The 21341-nt window shown below is 32.7% G+C and overlaps 1 protein-coding gene across 3 annotated transcripts in view; it reads left to right on the top strand.

Annotated features, from left to right (window-relative positions):
• The window catches only part of Pde8 (phosphodiesterase 8), a 604329-nt gene that overhangs the window by 176674 nt on the left and 406314 nt on the right, over positions 1-21341 (top strand). The gene's annotated exons all lie outside the window — the stretch shown is intronic.

Here is a 21341-nt window from a genome sequence, read left to right as displayed (position 1 = left end):
TTCTTTTGACAAATTGTATAATTCCTTATTTGAAGTAATAAAAATGTTTACGTACAATTTTTATGGTTTATATATCTAAGTATAAAGTGAAAAAGAAACATCTGAAAATAGAGAACCCAGGGCCTCAACCTTCCCGGGGCTTTTCTCTTATAGTTTTAATTTATATTTAAGTACCTACTAACAAATCTTATGATTTCAGAGGAAATTTTGGTAAAGATTTATTAAATGAGAGAAAAAATGAAATATTCTCTTTTTGGACGCGAGGTTTACTGTTCACAGAACTTCTACATAGTATAGCCAGTATTTGTTTAATGCTGCAAATTGTAAGTAGAGTAGAGTTAAATTAGTGTAGAGTTAAATTTAAGCATTACATCATTCCTATCAGAAGTTGATAGGAGTGGGCAACCGAAGAGTGAGATAGAACCATTCAAATAACAAACTACTTTCCTTTGAAATTACTCGAGTAAATGTTCACCTGCGGGTAAAATAAAAGTTAGCACCGAATATGCCAACAAACCGAAGTTTGTAAGAATACAGTTAACAGGATTAAATTTATATATATCTAAACATCGAAACACTTAATTTTTTCAAAATATTGAGAAAAAAAAAGGTTTTTGGAATTGCCAAAAACCAAAAATACTGACAAATTTATCCGCTTAAAATTTATGGTTTTTTTAATTGCCTGCCGTCTAAACTCCGAACAATCGAGTTTCCTGAAAACTCTTTTCAGCTTTTCTTTCAGTAACTCAATTGTTTTGTACTTTTAAAGGGTGATGAAAAAGCCCAAGTGGAAGATGGATGGTCTTTGAAGTTTTTACTAAAATGTTGAAAATTAATTCAGCACATTTAAGTTGGGAAAAGCGAAATAGAAAATAAGAATGAAAACTTAACCAGAATCTTAATGTTTAATTTTAATTGTGTATTATGTATTATAATATTCGTAAAAGTGATTTAAATTTTAAGATTTTTAATGGAGTACTGATATATACGGCAGTTCTTTTATAAATATAATTATATTTTAATTTTTAATCTTTATTTTTAATTTAAATTTATCTTTATTTTTTTGTTTTTCTTTTTTTTAAATGTATAAATTCTTATTTTATAAAATGGGGGCCTCAGCACGGGTAAACAACCCAGTGAGGCCAACATTACTGAATTAGAATAAGAAATATTATAAAATAATGTATCAACAATAAAAATTAAAAAATAAATAAAAAATGGTTAATCTAGGAAAATATTATGGTTAAATTTACTGTACAGAAATTGCATTTTAACCTTTAAAATAAGTACTGTCTAATTTACAGCAAATGGACCACTGTGTTTTAATTCAGTCATAATTATAATATAATAATAATAATAGTAATTAAAATAGTTTCCAATTTCGATTTAAAACTAGCCTTTAAACTTTCAAAATAGGAACTGACTTGTGAGTCTTGATAAGCGTTAAAGTGGGTACCTACTCATTATAAGAAAATTATTTAATTAATAACAATTCTATATTTTAAATGTGCATTTTTTTACATTTTTGAGAGGTGTATTTTCAAGTTCACGAAAAAAGTTCGAAATGTAAATTTCTGGTATTTCTCTAATTGGTCAACAGCAAAAAAAAAATTATTAAGAAAATTGACAATATTTGATTTCGAAAGGAAATATTTGGTTAAATCCTTTCTGCTACACAAATCCTACAATTATAATATCCCGTAACTTTTCACGGGTTCGCTCTAGCGACTTAAACATTTGTCCAGGTATTTTTGCTCTATTTCAAATGAGTCGTGTTTTATTAAATATTTTACACAATTTTTGCTTAATTTTTATCGGTTTTTTTTATATTAGCATGCTCTCTCTAACATTTGTATTTACATATAAATTCATTAAATATTCTTTGGACGCTTACTAGAAGGCCTTAATGCAGAATTTTGGGCAAAATGAATTAATAAATTGACTATAGATTATCGATACGTATGTACGAACATACGAGTTCCTCTACAACCATTAATTTATTAGCACAATACTACTCATCGTCCCAGAGGCGGATTTGCAGTCTTGGCCGCCCTAGGCCCCAGACCATGTAGCCGCCCCTTTCTCAGTACCCATCATATTGACCAGGAGTATCCAAACTTTTCAGTAAGTTCCTAGTTTAAGTAAGTTTTCAGCAAGTTTTAATTTTCCTGCCATTATCATTCATGGTTCATGGGGTGAGATTTGTCCAGGTCTTGGCGGCGGATACGTCTGCCCACCTGCTGCATGGCGGGCCGGATCGAGAGAGACTGGGTGAGGGAGGCCTTTTGACCTTTCCAGCCGGACTATCTTGACCCATCGCCTTGCACCGCAGTTGGAGGGATGTATTCATACGTATGTCACTCTTGGACACACTAATCCCCAGATTCCTACCCACCCCTCATACATTTTCCTTTTCAGAACTTCCTATCCTTCCCTTCCTTAAAAAGACCCTCCACACAGCATTACCTAAGATGACATAGGTCGTGAGGGAAAATATTTTCCTCAAAGCCTCCTGTGTGGAATTAATGTAAAAAAATACGCTTGCTAAATTCGCTAGTTCAATTACTGTATAATTGTCGATTGTCGCAGGCCGGATTGATGACATTGGCGGGCCGTTGTTTGGAGACCCCTAATATAGACTATAGACTACATAATGAATTTACTTTATTGACAACTTTTATCGAAATCGATTCAGAAATTTAGTTAACTATAATAGCTGCTAGTTTGTAATACTTTCTAAGGTTTCAAGGATTTGAATAAAACATTTAAAACAGTTTTAGGTTTAATTTATTTAACTAGTTTCAGGTTTATTCTCATACAATAATATATAAGTGTTTCACAGTTACAATTAGGGTTGCCAGATACGGGCTGGATAAAAAGTTATTATTAAGTCTAACAAATAAAAGAAATCAGCACCTCTTTTAAATAAAAATCAACTTAAGGTACATATTCGAATATAATAACTAAACTTAAAATACAAATTAAAACGTTGGTAAAAAAATTCACGTAAAGCATTATCTAACATAAAAAAAAACTGAACTCAAAACAAAAATCTGGCAGTTACAATTCTCGTCTGCACTTAAGTGCAGCAAACTCATTAATTAGATCTTCGCAATCCAATTTCTTAAAAAATCTGCTTCTATGTTAAGCAAAGCAAGATTGTTCAGCCTTTGCTCCGCCATTGTTGTGCGTAAATATTTTTTTACACGTCGTAAACAAGAAAATGATCGTTCTCCAGAACAGTTACTGGCGGGAGTACACACACACACATTCGAAGAGCAATATCCACGTTTGGATAAATGGTTTGAAGATCTTCAGTTCGTAACCATTTTAACAAACTGACAGCATTGTTTCGATCCTTATTTTTCACACTGCAGTGAGCATGAAAATGGAGACATTCTTCTGAAAAATGGGCTTCTAAATCACTAGAATAAATCATTTGCAATGATTTTGCCTTTTCTTCGACTTCAGACGGGCTTAGTTTTGTCAATTGAGTAATAAAATTAAATTTATTATAAAGTGATTTGTAAGCACCCAGTCGTTTTTTTAGTTATGCTGATAAGGAATCGATTATTACTAAAAAAATAGGGATTCTGAAATTTTCGCGGCCGTTTTTTTGTTGCATCTCTTCACCTGTATTATTCTCGCCAGAAAGTAGCTTAGGCTTTCGATTGCGTCGAAAATCTCTTTCATATTCCTGTAAAAAGGACAGTTTTTTGGCTTGGTTTTCGAAATCATCGAAATTATTATGATGTCACAAATCCGAACTCCGTAGGCTACTGTAGAACAATGCTAAAAAGAAATAAAAATCCTTTGCCTCTTAATCCTATTCCGACGTTCCTCCACCCCCCCCCTTTTTCATAGATTTTAACTAAAAATATATTTTTTTTTTTAAAGAAAATACCTTTATAATGTCACACTTTATTATTCACTCATCATCGTCAGTGGAAAGTTCATAATTGGCATAAATAACATCTTATTATTGTATTATTTTATAATCTCTGATTTATTTATTTATTATAGCTCTGTGTGAACACGCTCTTAGAGCGTGTTCACACAGAGCTATAATATGCGTGGGATGGCGTATTTCGGCATATCGCTCGCCGTACATTCCAAATTGGAAAGTATGGCGAGCGATATGCTGAAATACGCCATCCCACGCATATTATAGCTCTGTGTGTGAACACGCTATTATGCATAACAATACCTAACGCGGTTCAGTCACTAGCGCAACTGAATCACGGTAGGGATTGGAAATACGCGAGCGGGCGAGCGACGGAGCATGATAGGTGTGGCGAGGGCGGCTGCGGGGCGTGGGGGCGCGCTGTGTGCTGTGTGTGAACACGCTCTTGCATATCGCTATTTCGTACGTAGAATATTTGGGTACTTAGGAAGTAATTTCTTGTTATCATCTGTGACTTTTTTGTCACGATTGGCCGCCCCTAATATCTGGCCGCCCTAGGCCCGGGCCTACATAGGCCTAAGGGCAAATCCGCCTCTGCATCGTCCTACGTACCATAATTTTATATGAAATGTTAATAATATTGCAACCGTAATATTAGTCTTTCTTCGGAAGGGTAATAGTTACCCGACGTAAATTTTTCGCTTTCTACGATTTGAAAAAATGAATACATTTTGTTTTCGTAACATTATGGTTTTACAAATGGCGTCCGCATTTTAATATTTGAATATTGCACAAATCGAATCAAACGTCCCATTACTATTCTTCTGTGTACCATTTTCGAGCCTTAGCTTTGGATAACTGCGTAAATACGATGCCTTTCAGAAGGGATTAAAATTCTCTTCTCTTACTGTAACTATCATTCCCTTTTCTGAAATTTTTTTTCATCCACAAAGATAGTTCCTGCAATGTTTGAGAAAAGTATTGGTACGCCTCAATACAAAGGACTATCCAATCAAAACTGAGGTTTCAACAATTCCTCACTTTATTCGTATTACGATTGGACACTGTTCCGTTCCTTCTAACCTTTTTAAAATTCACGTGCTTGACTCCTCAGATTGTACATTCTGTAGTCTAGAAGTAAGAACATTAGATCATATATTTTTAGCTGTCCCTCTCAACAAATATGTCCTATCTTTTATCAAGCCATATATAAAATGGTCTCTTCTCCATTCGACATCTCATCTCTTTTAAGCCTGAATTTGACTACAATCTTCTATATAATTTAGAAATTTGCCAATTTTCCAAATAAAATTAATATATAAATTCAAATTCCCCCTCTCCATTATTTTAAATGGTGGCCTAGAACACCCTTGAAGGGTGAAATCCAGAAACATTTGAAAAAAACTCCGATAATTTTTTTTTAATTGTTAGTCGTCTACGTTAATAATTCATTCGTTATATTACTGAAATATATAATGGTTTCTCGGCGCTGATTTTTTTTGAGCTCCTTGTAAGTTTATTATTAATCATTTGGATTCTTTTATTGGACTACGATAATTAACAATTCGTGAGGCGGTATGGGTAACGCCGCCCCGGGCACCTGGGGGGGGGGGGGGGTGGATTCATACTTCACACGCCAGTCACTCCTGGACACATTGACTCCCAGATTCCTACCCACCACTCATTCATTTTACCTTCCCAGAAATTCCTCTCCTTCCATTCCCTACACAGACCACCCAAAAATAACATAGGCCATAAGGCAATTTTTCCACAGAAACTCCTGTGTGGGATTAATGTAAAAAAAGGCATTTTTGGAAAATAAAAAATAATTTTGATTATTCACTTTATCGGACGAGCAGCGAGGTCGGCGGCATATGGATAACTTTTTCTCGAAATTCTACTGTTTTTTTTATAAATATTTTTACCTTATTGCCTTATTATATATACAAATATCTCCCGTGCTTTCACACTGTAACGAGTATTTTTTTAATAAAATGGAGTTCAGACAAGTAAAAAAAGTAACTTTTAACAAGTAAATTCATACAAATGAGAAGTATTAGAACTTAATAGAAGTAATTTCATATTTATATTGCTGTATCGATTATAATCGAATGAATGATTTCTGAATTTTTTTAGAATTAAAGTTTGTCGTACATTTCACAGAATAAATGAACAACGATAAACATTTTACGAAAATCAAAAAAAATGTCGCTGAAGTAGGAAGATAAAAGAAACAAAAAATGGACAGTTTGAAGTTTTGTCGCTTATTTTTTTGTCGTTGGTTTAGCATAATACTTTATTGTTCTTATTTCCTTTTGTACCAGAAAACACCGCGGTTTTCCTCTCAATATCAAACGACGTTCCAAAACTTTTAATTGAAATCAATCACGATTTCAGAATCATTGAAATCGCTAAGCTGATTGTCAAGACTTCTTGATTTCCTTAGAATAAAAGCTGCCAAAATTTAAAATCTTTATTTTAATTATTTGATTTTAAAAAGATCTTAAAGTGTGTTCGAACAAAACTGGATGTTTGTACGAATTTATTTGGTTTGTTGGTTTGGCATTTTATTAGGACGTTTGTAGTGAGATAGATGATTAAGGATCTTTTTTTTCACAGAATTTAAACAAACAATAAAATTTCAATGTTAAAATTCAAGTTCTTTGAAAGTTCTATTCAAGTTATTTTATTATTTCGTCATGGATCGGTTGTTTAACACTATTTCGTAAATAACAGAACTTGAATAAGACTTTTAGAGAATATGAATATTAACTTGAAACAGCTCGGTCTAAGTGTGACAAATGGAGTTTAAAAATACACTTATGAGTAGTTTTATATGACAACACTTAGGTGAAATTAGCGTGGACTAGCTAGTAGATATTTTAATTCTGAAATCGAGTTGAATGAATGAATTTCCTTCTGAAATTATAAGTGTTTAAAGAAAGCAATGGAGAAATTTCCTTCTAAATTATTTTTACTAAAAATAATTTGTAAGGAAATTAAATGTTCCCAAAATGTTTAACATATTGGCAAGTAACATAAACAATTGTAAATTCACAAATAGATTTAGATATATGCTGAAAACATTGCTCATAAGTAGAAATACTTTATACTAATCATCTCATCACTATCAATCAATTGATGTTATTTATAAGCGTGTAGATCTGAATATCTAATAAGTAGCATTAACATTATGTACATTTATAATTAGTAATAATATTATATATACAAATTTAGAGTGTAATTGAACATGTAGATCCTGTTGACAAACTGTGGAGAAGCAGTCGATTTAAAATTAGTGTGAATTAATTTTTAAAATATAAATTAAAATTAATGGACGAAAGAGACATCTCTGGTCAGTTTTGGATAGATTTTGCTCTGCAGGTGAGTGATAGCGAATTACAGTCACCTTTGCATTGATCAGATGGATTCATCCGGATTGTATCGTTTGTCAAAAGAGGTCTATTTAAGACTAAAATGATTAAAAATATTTTTTGTCACAATAATGTGCAGTACGTTTGGAATTACAATGTGCTAATTCATCATTATTAAAAATTCTACTCTCTTGAGAGCTGGTTGACACATTATAATCTCATAGTGCGAATGCAAATATATTATTGTGCTGATTTGCCGTCTGCTGCCGAATTTGAAGATCAAGGAGCGGAACTTATTGCGAGTGGTATTCTCTGGTGATTCTTTCTGTTTATATGTATTTTGGTGGCTGGTTTATAAGTTGTTGCTTCTCCTTCAGAGTGAATTCAATAATCAATCCATTTTTTTCATAGGGAATTAAAATATTCCCTGATGGTCTGTGTTATTACCAGCCAGATCATCACCAAACTGCTTAATTGTGGTTTAACGAGAAGATTTTTTAACAACAATAAAAAATAATCTCAGCTCTTAAAATTGAGTTTTACAGTAAATTTTATTTTAATTAAATGGCAATAATTTTACAATAATTTCTTTGTAGTTGTTTTGTTGGCAATTGAAGCCTAACAACCCAGATTCAATCATTTTTCCGCAGGTTTTACAGGCAAACATTTTAAATGTGTCGAAAGATTCAAAAAAGTTTCCCAACTAGTTTCTTACTTCCCAAGTTTGGAACATCCGCCGGCAGTCCTCTTACCCTGCAAATGTCCAAAGATACAGGATGCGTAACGACGTTTATCAATTCTATTTAAATTTACACTGGCGATTCATTTCGACATTTGACATATTTTTATGACGGCCTCCATGGTCGTGGATAGAGGCTCTCGACTAGCAAGGGGGCGGCGAGTTCAAATCCCGGCGTGCGCAAGTAAATTTTAATAAATTTATTATTTTGTTTAATTTCTAATTTAGAATAATATATAGTATATTTGCGGCACGTTCCAGAATGAAAGATACTCTCAGTATCGCCCTAGTGTAAGAACACTATTCAGAATTGAATCGTTGCTTGAAATCGCTTTGGCCGTGTTCGGTGACAAAATCTGAAAAGCCAGGCACCTTCCTTATCTCCATCTCCTTCCTCTCACCACTACCTTCAGCCTCACAGCATACCCAATTGGGGATGCCACAGTCTCACTGGCTCCACACGGTTGGGAGCAGTTGGGACTCTTGTGCGGTTCCACTTAAAAAACTAAATTTATCTTTTTTTGGTTTCATTCTTCAGCTTCCTTACAAAACAAATTATTACTAAAATAAATAATTTTTTTATTCATCCAATACACCATTACACAAGCAATGATCTTTTTACAATGATTTATCTGTATTTTTGGAATAAAAATTAACACCTTGTTAACCTACCAGGTTTTTCATGTTACCTTTACTTTGCAAAATGTCAAGTAATTCAAAACGAAAGCATCATAAGAATTACTAACAATGTTTTGAATCCAACATACTAGAAGATATTTTGACGAATGTTTTTCTAATAATAGTTATTTTTTTCTGCGCTCAGGCACGAGAAGAATTTATTATAATAATTGGCATTGACACAAGCCCGCATATTTGTGTGAATTTTTGAAAAACTGTTACAAATATTAAATTTGTGGTTTTTATTTAAATTTTATTTTCATCTGCGACAGCTGGGAGATATTTTTAAAACTGTCAATGCTTGCTTCTGGCGAAATTTTGTTTTGTTTGGAACTTTAAAAAAAAAACACCGAAACATTTTACGTGACACTATTGTTACGTGCATTTGTTGTCGTAATTTTTTGGCTGGATGTCTGCCGTTGGTATTGAGTTGGATAGGTATTGCAATAACATTCATTTAAAAAAAACGAAAACAATTTATTTGATTTATTTTCTCTACTCATATCATTAAAACTTAAATTTTGGCTTATGCTTTGACCAGCAACCTCTGGATGTGAACCTACCACTTTAAACCACTCTGCCAAATCCTGTTAAATGCGGGGATTTGAACGGGTTAATAGAAAACGTTATTACTAATCACGCGCATGCATACTGCGTACACCGGCCGTAATACGACAGAATTAGTAGCTGAAAAATTTTTAAACCGCCGACCACCAGGTATGTACTTTATTTCGATCGTAGTAAGATGGAGATCGCAGATTTTGTTAAAAATCTGGTTGATTTGACAAATATCGATCGGTCGCTCAATGAAAATTTAACAAAAGCAGCAATGTTCATTTGCAGCACTTTCATAGGAATATTTTAAATCAAAATGTCGATTTACCAAAGCAAACACATAAAATTCGATGCAATTAAAAACAGACCGCGTCAATGATATCGCAAATGTTATCTGAAGAAACGTGAAGTTAGCAACTAAACGCGAAATGCGAAAATGACCTATTTTTGAGGATGGGAACAAAGTGGCGCCAGTCTAAAAAAATCTTGTATGAATATTATTATTAGTAAAGATTTAAACTCGAGCAGTATCCTTCCCTTTTCGCCGCATAGCTGTACCAACGCCCCAGCGGCGTATTAGGGGATCTTTATAAGTAAGACTGTACACATGTACATAGAAGGAATGTAGGTAGCTTGTGACAACGATGGCTAGATGACTAGATGGCTTGATGGCACACCACTTCTAATGTTGTTTTCACAAGTTTCGTCATTTGTACAAAGGTGAGGTCAGGTAGTAAAAGATCCCAAAATAAATACATTTTACGTAAGATTCCAGGAGATAAAAGGAGAGTTTTGATTTATTATGTACCCTTATATAAATTAATTCTTCTTCCACGAGCGATTAGTCAGCGGCAAAGATATCTACTTAATTTCTAAAATTTCATTTCTATACTTTAAAAAAATACTAAAACTCATTTAAAATAAAACTGTTACCAAACATTATAACGTTGGTTGTTTTGATAGTGTGTGAGGTTATTCACGTTTAATGAACTTTTAATAATTTTTATTTTATTTAGCCATAAAATTTTAGATTTTATATCTAGCGTATAAATGGAGCTGATTGTGGTAACAATTCAGACAAACAATAAAGTAGTTAAAAAAATCATTTTATTTCAATTAATTAATTAATTAATAATTCTATTTTTGCAGTGTTATTTTGTTTAAATTATCTTATGAAAATTGACAAAATTTGTTTTTGAAAGGCAATGATCCCGAGGTAAATATTTTATAAAAACTTTGGAGGTGGCTTTGGGTACCGCCGCCCCGGGAACCATTTATCGGATAACCAACACCCCTGCCATAGGTTGCCCCAAGTGGTTTGCTACGTTTGGTGACTTAGCAGGAGTGCCCGGGTTAATGGGGTGAGGCATGTTGACGGCGTCTTGGACATCTACTGCGTGGCGGGTCGGATCGGGAGAGACTGGTTGAGTGGGACCTTTTGAACTCTCCAGCCAGACTCTCAAGACCCATTGACTTGCACAACAGCGGAAGGGATGTACTCATACGTCCGTCACTCCTGGACACATTGATCCCCAGATTCCTACCCACCCCTCATACCATTTTCCTTCCCAGCACGTATTCTCTTTCCTTTCCCTCTTCTCTTCTAAAAAACCCTCCACACAGCATCACTGATACATTCCCTGAAGCATTTTTTTCCTCATGGTCTCCTGTGTGGAGCTAATGTAATTAAAAACCTACAGGTTCACAATCCTACAATTATAATATCACGTGATTTTTCACGGGTCTGCAATGGTACCTAATTATAATTCAAATGTCGAGTATAATGCATAGATACTGCACTTTTATTTATTTTTAAAGAGTCTCAGGTTACGTTCCTTCTTCCCACTTCAGTATGCTTAGTGCGTTCTCGAATTCCCACTGAAGTTATGCACTTAACCATACATACAAAAAAACATAGTGTTATTTTAACATTTCTGGATTATCCAAAGTAACAAGTTGATCCAATGTGTTTACGACCCTATTTCAGGGGCGCTCGGATGAAAGCAACAGGTAAAGGAATGTATTATACATGGGATAAGAATTTATCGCCTAACAGATGCCACTTGGCCGCCGGCGAAAGAAGCCAATGAAAATAACGCTTCAGAAAAACAGCGGACAAATTAATGCGGGACAAAGAAAAGCGTTGGTGGAATCATTTGCTGGCGATATCTTGTGTGGAAGCCGGTGTTGTTTTCGTATTTTTTCAAGTCGACGATTATTTTATTGTTTATTTTCGTTGTTTTATTTTATATCACACATTGTGCTAAGCATAACAAGAACAATCTTTTAAGCAAGTCCCTGAATTATTCATTGGTTCCATCTACATGAAGCCCACGCAACGATCTGGGCCATTTAAACCAGCAAAAAGACAAAATAAAGTGAAATTTTTTCAAGTATTTACTAACTTACTTGCTAGTTATCGCGGCTCTGTGCGGGCGTCATGTGGATGGAACCATTACTCGACCTTTTATGGAATGGTTCTTGGGAAAAAACGACGATTCTAATTTTTTACAACAACAGTTTTTTTCGAGATTTTCATAATTTTGTTATTTTTTCTCCCACTACCCTGATAAACTGATACTACCCTGATACTAAAACCGTCAATCAATAGTTGAAAATACGAAAAAATAACAATTTGGCTCATAGCTGAGCAGCAAATGATGGTGAAAATGACTGTTGGTGGTTGCGAATAGTTAGTTTAATAAGTTGCGACACAGAACACTTCCCACAGAATCTGCCCAGTTACGTGGGATTTTACCAGAGCTCATTATTTGAGAGCTTTTGCTGCCATAAAATTTCCCTCAAAATTAATTCCTTAAACGAGTATATTTAAGCAGGTAAGCGTATTATTTTTTAATGATAATCTAATGTTTATAAGACAAGGTTATTTATGATGGCAAAAAGGATAACATTATTATAAACAATAATTAGTCGCCTGAAATATCTGATGGGAAATTTAACACTAATAAAGCCTTTCCTACAAAAATAAAGTTGGTTGCTTACAGGTGAAAAAATATAATAAGCAGTAATTGTTGAAGTACTAGTACATATTGAATTATTTGGCGGGTTGAGAATAACATGACGTAACTCAGTGATCCAGAGCACCTGACCAGACATCAGAAGGTGCGGGTTCAATTCCCGTCGGCAGCATTTATTTTTACTCGGGAGATATTTTCAATTTGTATTCATATTTCAGGCGACTAAATTATTGCTTATATTAATTTGTTAGGTAAGCATATTTTTGGGCAAATACCAACGTCGCGTCGGAAAGGTTACCTCTCGCGGAGGATTAAAATGTTAAACAAAATGAACCTATTTATTTTCAGATATATTCAGCCCCAATTAATACATCATAATAATGTAATAATAATAATATTTTTTGCTGATTTATACATCGCCGTTTTCGCGAAAAATCACCTATAGGAGGCTCTACATGGATTGAATAATAAATATTACTGGTTTTCAACTAGGATTCATAAAAAACTACTTACATAAAACTAATGACTTATATCTTAATTATACTTAGTGACTTACGACCAAGGCTTATAACTACTGACTTAATGACATATATGTTTACAACTCTGGCTTAAAGTTAAAGACTTACATATTTACTTTTAGAAAAACATGTTTTGCGTTTTGCCCGTGTGTCAGTGGTGATAAGTTATTTACTTACAATACGCTACTTTTATGTTACCTGTTATTACCTACACCTATAGACTGTTTTTACTGTTTATTTTATACTATTCAAAATATAAGTACTAACAGATAACATAGGAGTAAGGTTTTGCTGTTAGTCGAATCACGTATCGTAATGTATTTAAATTCAAATAACCTACAAATATGATTTTTTTATAAACACTGAAAATCAACTAAAAAATTAAAATACCTGAAAAAACACCACTTGAAAAGTAAATTCTAAAGCAAGCAAGTAATCATATTTTCAGTAATACCATTATACATTTTTTATTGTACAAATCCCCGAGGTTTATCATTTATAAAAACTTTTAATCTAGCTCTGACGTTTTTCTACCGACATTTTTTTTTAACTCGCGATACATACAAAATTTATAATTCTGATAATTTCTGTCAGGAATTCCCATATTATATTTATGTAATTATTTATATATGTGGCCCTTTCAATGAAATGGTTTAACGATTTGTCGTCATTTCAATATTTTATATTAAATTTGGGTTATTTGAAATAATGTAAAGAATATGTTCTGTTGCTAAATACCGTATATAACGTGAACTAGCTGGGAAAATTTTAATCCGCACAAAATTTTAATCCGCACAATATTTTACATCGACGAATTGCATTTTCCCAAAAAACATATTTTGCTCGACAGTTCGAAATTTTCACATTTACGAGCATATTTATACTAATAAACATCCTAATTTCGGTTGTTAGGGCGATGCACTACGTCGTGTAATATTTTTATTTGAGCCGCTATCAATAACAACCGTTACGTTACGGTTTAAATTCCCGCCACCATCCGCCTGTTAAATAGAAATATTATAACCCTAATAACTAACTAACTAACCATCACTCATTAATTATGTAAAACAAAAGTGAAATTCAAATAAATGTATTTAAGGCGATGCACTACGTTGTGTAATATTTTAAATTGAGCCGCTATCAATAACAACCGTTACGTATATGGCGATAAGGCTTAAATTAAATTCCCGCTTAACACCATCCGCCTGTTTTGATTTATGCAAGAAAAAAACATGGCCAAAAAGTGCCTTTTATTTTATTTTGTGGATGTTTAGGCATAAATATTTAATTTTTTTTCTATCATTTTATAAATAACTTAATTTTCCACATTATACAATAAAATCATCACCGAAAATGGGTTCGTAAGTAGGAGATTTTGAACTTTAAAGCACTTTTCATAGTCCTTAAACATTATTTTTTTCTGGCCTTATAAAAAGACTGATGTAAAAAATACTATATTATTTCAAAGGACAAGATGTATTCTACTCGCAGTATTTAACTAAAGCATCTGAAGCATTTCTAGGCGCACAAATTTTCAAACCAAAAACACAAGATTTTGCATTACTACTTATGGCATCGCCTTAGTGCATGGGTAAATAAGTAATTTGAAATATTCCTGCGTAATTTTTAAATTTTTTTAGTAAGCTGCATTTTATAAGTTTTCAAGTATTAGATGAAAATGTGTACATGAGTTTTACAGATACGTCCTATTAGAGAGTTTTGCGCGTATTTGGATTTTCAGTGTGGTGTTATAAATAAGTCGTTCGATCTGGTATTGTGTTCAGAGCAACCAAATGCAATCTTTTCTAAGAGATATGATGAATCAACAAGAATGTTTACGTTTTTGTATAAGAATAGGGCGTATATATAAAGCGGTAGGGTCAAACCGATCATCACTAAAGCGATACGATAGGTGTTTAATAAATTTGTATTGGATATTTTCAATATATCAATGTAATATTTTATAGTAAAAATAAATATATAATTTTTTTTTTTTTTTCAAATATTAAATGTTTGATGTTGAGGATTCCAAATGGCTGAGGCAAACTCTGAGTGATCTTACATATAACAATATAGTAGAATTAGTGTATGTGCTACAGTGAAAGGTTTAATGCGTAACATTAACAATTTCGGGGGCGGGTATGGGTATGCGGGTACCGCTACCTTGGGAACCATTTATTGAACTGCCATAGGTCACCCCAAGTAGTTCGCTACGTTTGGTGGCTTATCAGAGGTGCCCGTGTTCATCTGTCTGTCTGCCCGCCAGCTGCATGACGGGCCAGATCAAAAGAGGTCGGCTTGGGGAGACCTTTTTACCCTCAGCTAGCTGATCTCTCTTACCTCATCGTCTTGCATCGCAGCAAGGGAAGGATAGATTCATACGTCCGTCACTCCTGGACAGACTCACCCCTAGATTCCTATCCACCCCTCATACCTTTTACCTTCCAAAAACTTCATCTCCTTAAAAAGACCCTCCAAGCAGCATCCCTAAATATGACATAAGCCCGTAAGCCGATAGAAAAAACCTTTTATATTTTATAATCAATAAAATACTCCCTGGTAAATAGCCCTTCATACAAAATATGAATGTACTACTAAATAATTGATTAATGTGCAAAGCAACTACCTTTGTGTTTTAGTTATTAAGTATATGTACCTACTTATTATTTTAATACGCATGTTTAATAAATCGCAGTTAACTTTATGTTCTAATCCTATGTTTTATTGACAGTTTGAAAATGTCCCTGAAAGCCGAAACAGCTGTAACAATAACAAAAACCAAAAAATACTTTCAGAACTTAATAATTGTATTATTAAATTTAAAATAAATAAATAAATGGAGTTCTACGAATTAAACACAAAAACAATAAATATTATTGTTTTATTTTATTATTTCTCTTCTCTTCTCTTTTTTGTTGTTTTTTACAAAATATTTGCATCGGATTATAATACGCCATGCTAACATCAGTTACCTACCTATATCTTTGATTAATTTATTAACCTATTATTATTAATCTAATAAGTATGCTTAATAAAAATCAGTTGAATTTATGTTTTAATCTGTTTCTTTTTTTTATATTATTCTTTATCTTCTTTCTTTCCTTGTTTTTGTACCAAATTTGTCTGCTAATTCATCTGTATGTCTTACACCATCATCACACCACCAATAAGAATGGCCACAGTATAATAATTCCATTTAAAAATGGTAATGTCTCTATTAGCATTATATTAATCTGTTAATGGTTTCAATGCTTCCAAATGTTGGTATTTTAACAAACCTCAACTCTATCAACCTAAGAGGGTAAAATTAATTTTCCCATGACAGAATATTCCAACTGTGGAAATGTGATAAATAGTATATAGATGTAGAGCTACTCCTCCATGAATAATTATAATTTTGGTCCGGCTCCGTCCCCTCGTTCGTGCAATAGGCTAATGGAGACCATAATGCGATTAACCTTAAGGGCTCTAATTCAAATCAGTCGTGTACTTCTAGTGTAAATTCCACGTTCACGGTTGTGTACATTTAGGAGGAATGGTACTTTCCTCAATCTATGTACACATCGCTTGGTGTGTTTGCCAAGAATACGCATATTTTACAGAGTAATCTAGGTTAAGGCTTGAATATTTTTGCTTAAATTTAAACTAATATTCGACAAAGATGTGAGTTATTTTAATTCACGTGTACTTACATCTTTACCAACGTTTTACGTCTGTACTTGTAATACAAATCACTTCAGTATTTATTTATTATTACCATCTAGAAGTTTCAAAGCTTTCAAACGATTATTTGAAACAACAACAAAATTCAACAGCGAGCACGAAAGGAATTTGAATCATTTATATAAAAAATTATTTGTATTCTTGGTATTGAAAAATGGAGTAAATAAGTTAATAATTTATCGATTTTTTAATCTATTGGTAGATTTATTTTATATTTATTTTTAACACAGTAACAACAAATATTACACATTGATAGAAGTAAGTAACAACATCAGTAAGTGTACTGCAGGTTAACATTAAGAAAATTACAAACTAATAACAAAATATTTATAAGGATCGTCAAACGACGGTGCACAACAGTATGTTATTTCAAACGATATGTGTAAGGGAAGTATATAATATATGTTTAAATATGTTAATTAATACCTCTCTAATTGAGAATTTGGGAGTTGTTTAGGAAGGTATTTTCGTCTTGAGTTTTATACATTAAATAATTTAGTTAAAAATTTAAATTTTTTTTGTACAAAATATAAATTAACTAAAATTCGTGAGTTTGAAAAACCGATTTATTTATACAATATTATACCAAATAACCAAAGTAGATTTAAATGTTGTTTTTATTAGTGTGTTTCGTAGGAATTTGAATATTATTCACCTACAACCAAAGTTTAAAACAGATCAATTTATTTCCTCTCCAGAATCACCTGTTTTGTGTGCTTTAGGTGTTGATATACTTTTTATTTGAAAACAATACAAAGTATACGCATACCGCTCAAGTAGTAAGAATTTTGCTATGCATTTAATTTAATTTAAATTTTATTATTTTGTGTCACATTAAATTTCACATTATCATTATTATGTGCAGATAGAGTAACAATATCGCGGTTTGATTTTACGTCCAATAGATGGCGATATTTAATAAAACATGTTTGTCCAATAGATGGCGCTATTTTTTTTAAAGCATGGTTTTACCTGTCACAGATGACATCTATATATAGGTATACAAAACACACACGTATTCGAATGCAACGTTGTGTTTAAATTTTAAAGCAATCGGTGAAGAAATTTCGGATATTTAAGATTTTGAACAAACTTATATAAGATATAAGGTAGATGGCAACAACACCGCCAATTTCATTGCCTGACCTATATATTCATTTAAAAACTGAATGAATGTGACAAATTTATTAGTTGACATAACTTTAACGTTTTCTTACTAATTAGGAATGCATTATGAAATATTACGCAAAATGTCATACTGATTTCGATCGAGTCGATTTACGAAACATTACAGATACGGATATGAGAAAAAAATTCTCTCCTAACGGTGTGTTGAAGAAATCAATGGAGAATGCTCCAATTATTTTCTAGTGGAGGATATATAACGGTTGCTCTGTGCAGATCAAAAGTTAAATTTTTCCAGGATCGCGGATGAAAGCAATTCTAGAATGGTAGGAATGTATCCATTGACAGAGAGAACAGAAATAAAAAAGGAATCACGTTTTGTTTTGCTATTCCGGTTCGTGTGTTTGTGATTTACTTTTTAAACATCTGCCACGCGCAGACCACGGAGCGTTTTCTTTGTTCCGCAGATAAACAAATTTGTGTAGTCTTTGTTCTGCCGATAAACAGATCTCTGTATTCTTTGTTCGACTTATAAACAAAACCGTATGTTATTTTTCCGGGAAGTATTCGTCCGGTGTTGTGCGGCGTTGGCTGTCTGACGTGGAAATTATCTGCCGAATAAACAGAGATGTTCATCATCGGCTGTAACTGGGTGTTATCGACATAATGCTTTAAATCGATCGTGTTCCGGTATCGATTTGCTGATCTGCTCATGCAGTACGGTGAATTAGATTTTTTTTCTGAGATTTAAGAGCATTAAGTGAAGCCAGATTTCTTTTACGTCAGTAGTCATCCAAACATAACCCGGAAATTGTTTGATCTCGTTCATTTTTTGACCGTTGACTTTTCATTGTAAACTCAAATAGCTTCTCAATGGTTCAAGTCAAAACATATTGACAGTTTCAGTCTAGGTGCTGTGATGTTGATTTTTAAAGTGAAGTAAATGTTTTTGTTTCAAATATTTACATTATTCGCCAATCTTTCTGTCTTGCCTTTTGCCAATTGATATTTCCATCTTGCTTAGTGATTTTAAGGCATGTAAAAACTATGGATATTTTTATTTATTTTGAAATGAATAGCTTTTCGATGAAATATTTCGCTTTATACAGAGTGTCACAAAAAATAGTGTCAAGCGGAAGTCCAGAAGTAGAGCACCCCTTGGAGTACCCAAATCACTCCCATGCATATTCCGCTATTTTTCGTAGCGTCGAGTTATGATTTTTTTCGTTTTTTTTGATACCTAGACTTACAAGAGATTATTGGTCGTAGAGACATCAATTATTGAGATACACGCTTGATTTTTTTTTAATTAGGTGAATAGTATGCCATGTAGACATAAAAACAATTGTGGGCAGATCTGATACCATTGCGCCATAAAAAATGTTGATTACCATAGTTAGTTGGAATTCTAAAATATTATAAATTATTGAGGACGATTTAAAAAAAAGTGCTCCCAGACTTTTTTTTGAAAACTTGCCCATTTTATCATCTATTTACCCTGAAAATTTAATTATTAATTCTCTACGGCGTCATACTTAAATTTTATAAAAAGCCTGTTAAGTAAAAAAATAAGTACAATGAGAATGTTTAAATGAAAAATTATAAAGTAAAAATACGTCGGAAATACTCGTGTAATTGTTATATAATTGACTAAGTTCATAATAACAGTTAATTAGTTTCAACGTTGCATTTCTGTAATCCTGATTTGAATTTATCCACAGAACAATGTTTAATACTAAAGCTATGAAGTCTCTTTATGGACGAGTTGAGGCAAAGTTGGTACGAAATAGTTCCTCGTGAAATGGAAGTATACTAAACTTCTTGAATTTAATTACTCTGAACATTATCATTTCTAACAGGGCCGGAGAATCAAATTTGAATTTACTATTTTATGCAGACAGAGTAAGTCGACAACAATTATTGTTCTGTCGGATATTTTTTTTTTATGTATAAGAAAAATTAAATGATAATCATAGATATAATCTCTTTAGAGCGTATACCTATTTAATTAATGAACTAGCTGTACCCCGCCACAGGTTGCTGTAGCTCAGTATGTTTGGTCAGATAGAGAAACAATAGCGCGTGTTGCTTTTACGTCCAACAGATGGCGCTGATTTGTAAAAAAAAATGTTTTCACCTGTCATAGGTGACTTCTATATAATATAGGTTTATCAAAACACACGCGTATTCGAATGCAACGTTGTATCAAAATTTCAAAGCAGTCGGTAAAGAACTTTGGGAGATTTAAGATTTTGAACAAACGAACATTTACATTTTTCTTTATATAGATAGATTATTATTATAATTACGAGTATTGATGAATCTGAAAAATTTATGTACCTAGGTACTCTCTCAATGTTATCTTTATAAATGTATGAACCTATGCACTCTCTCAATGTTATCTTTATAAATGTATGCACCTAGGTAGTCTCTCAATGTTATCCATATAAATGTATGAACCTAGGTACTCTCTGAATGATATCTATATAATTTTATGTACCTAGGTGCTCTATCAATGTTATCTTTATAAATGTATGAACCTATGTACTTTCTCAATGTTATCTTTATAAATGTATGAACCTAGGTACTCTCTCAATGTTATCTTTATAAATGTATGCACCTAGGTAGTCTCTGAATGTTATCCATATAAATGTATGAACCTGGGTACTCTCTGAATGATATCTATATAATTTTATGTACCTAGGTGCTCTATCAATGTTATCTATATAAATGTATGTACCTAGGTACTCTCTCAATGTTATCTATATAATTTTATGTACCTAGGTGCTCTATCAATGTTATCTATATAAATTTACCTAGATAGCCCCACGATGTTATCTATATAAACGTATGTACCTAGGTACTCTCTCAATATCATCTATATAAATTTATTTTATAGTGTGACTGGATTAAAAGTGTTTGATTGTATTTAGAAAATATGAACATTTAAAACAGTTTTGATTTTATAAGCAATATATGTAATCTACTGTTTCCAGCTAATTACTTCCATCGGTTGTGGTGAATAATTAAATGTTGGCGCAAATTCCATTCCTCGTGATTGACTCCTCGTCACGCGAACTACGAGTATATACTCGGGCACATTGTAGGTCGGGTCAGGTGTAAGGTCAATGGTTAGCAGGTCACCACACATTAATATTAAACATTGATTAAAACTGCTGGGCTAAGAAATAACAACAGTGTGTCCCAGGTCTGATTGAAACAAACAATTCATCTAAATATTTTAAAGCATAACTTGAAAAAAGTGCTATTTCATGTACGAGCAGATTATGAACTATTTTATGTTTACCCTTAACGTATAACAAGTAACATATAAAAATAAAGTAAAATATTTTCAAAGACGTTTCAAATGTTGACAAGCTTATAACTTCATTAACACTTTTATTAAAAAAATGATTAAATTACGAAAAAACGCTTTTGTCATTATAATCTCGCCTAATTAAATTCAGAACAGATGAATGTCATCGACACTTTATCAAAACGTCAATGTTTCCAACGGTTCAGAACAGATGGATATCATGGACGCTTTACTAAATCGATAAAGCTTTCAACGGCTCAGAACAGATGAATGTCATGGACGCTTTACCAAATCGTTAAAGTTTCCAACGGCTTGGAACAGATTAATGTCATGGACACTTTACCAAAACGATAAAGTTTCCAACGGTTCAGACCAGATAAATGTCATGGACGCTTAACCAAATCGTTAAAGTTTCCAACGATTCAGAACAG

This window comes from Hesperophylax consimilis, chromosome 13 (assembly GCF_061612785.1).
Source record: "Hesperophylax consimilis isolate HC1 chromosome 13, BYU_Hcon_1.0, whole genome shotgun sequence".
Classification (NCBI taxonomy): Eukaryota; Metazoa; Arthropoda; class Insecta; order Trichoptera; family Limnephilidae; genus Hesperophylax; species Hesperophylax consimilis.
The sequence above is the reverse complement of the archived record's forward strand: the minus strand, read 5'-3'. Positions and strand labels throughout refer to the sequence as shown.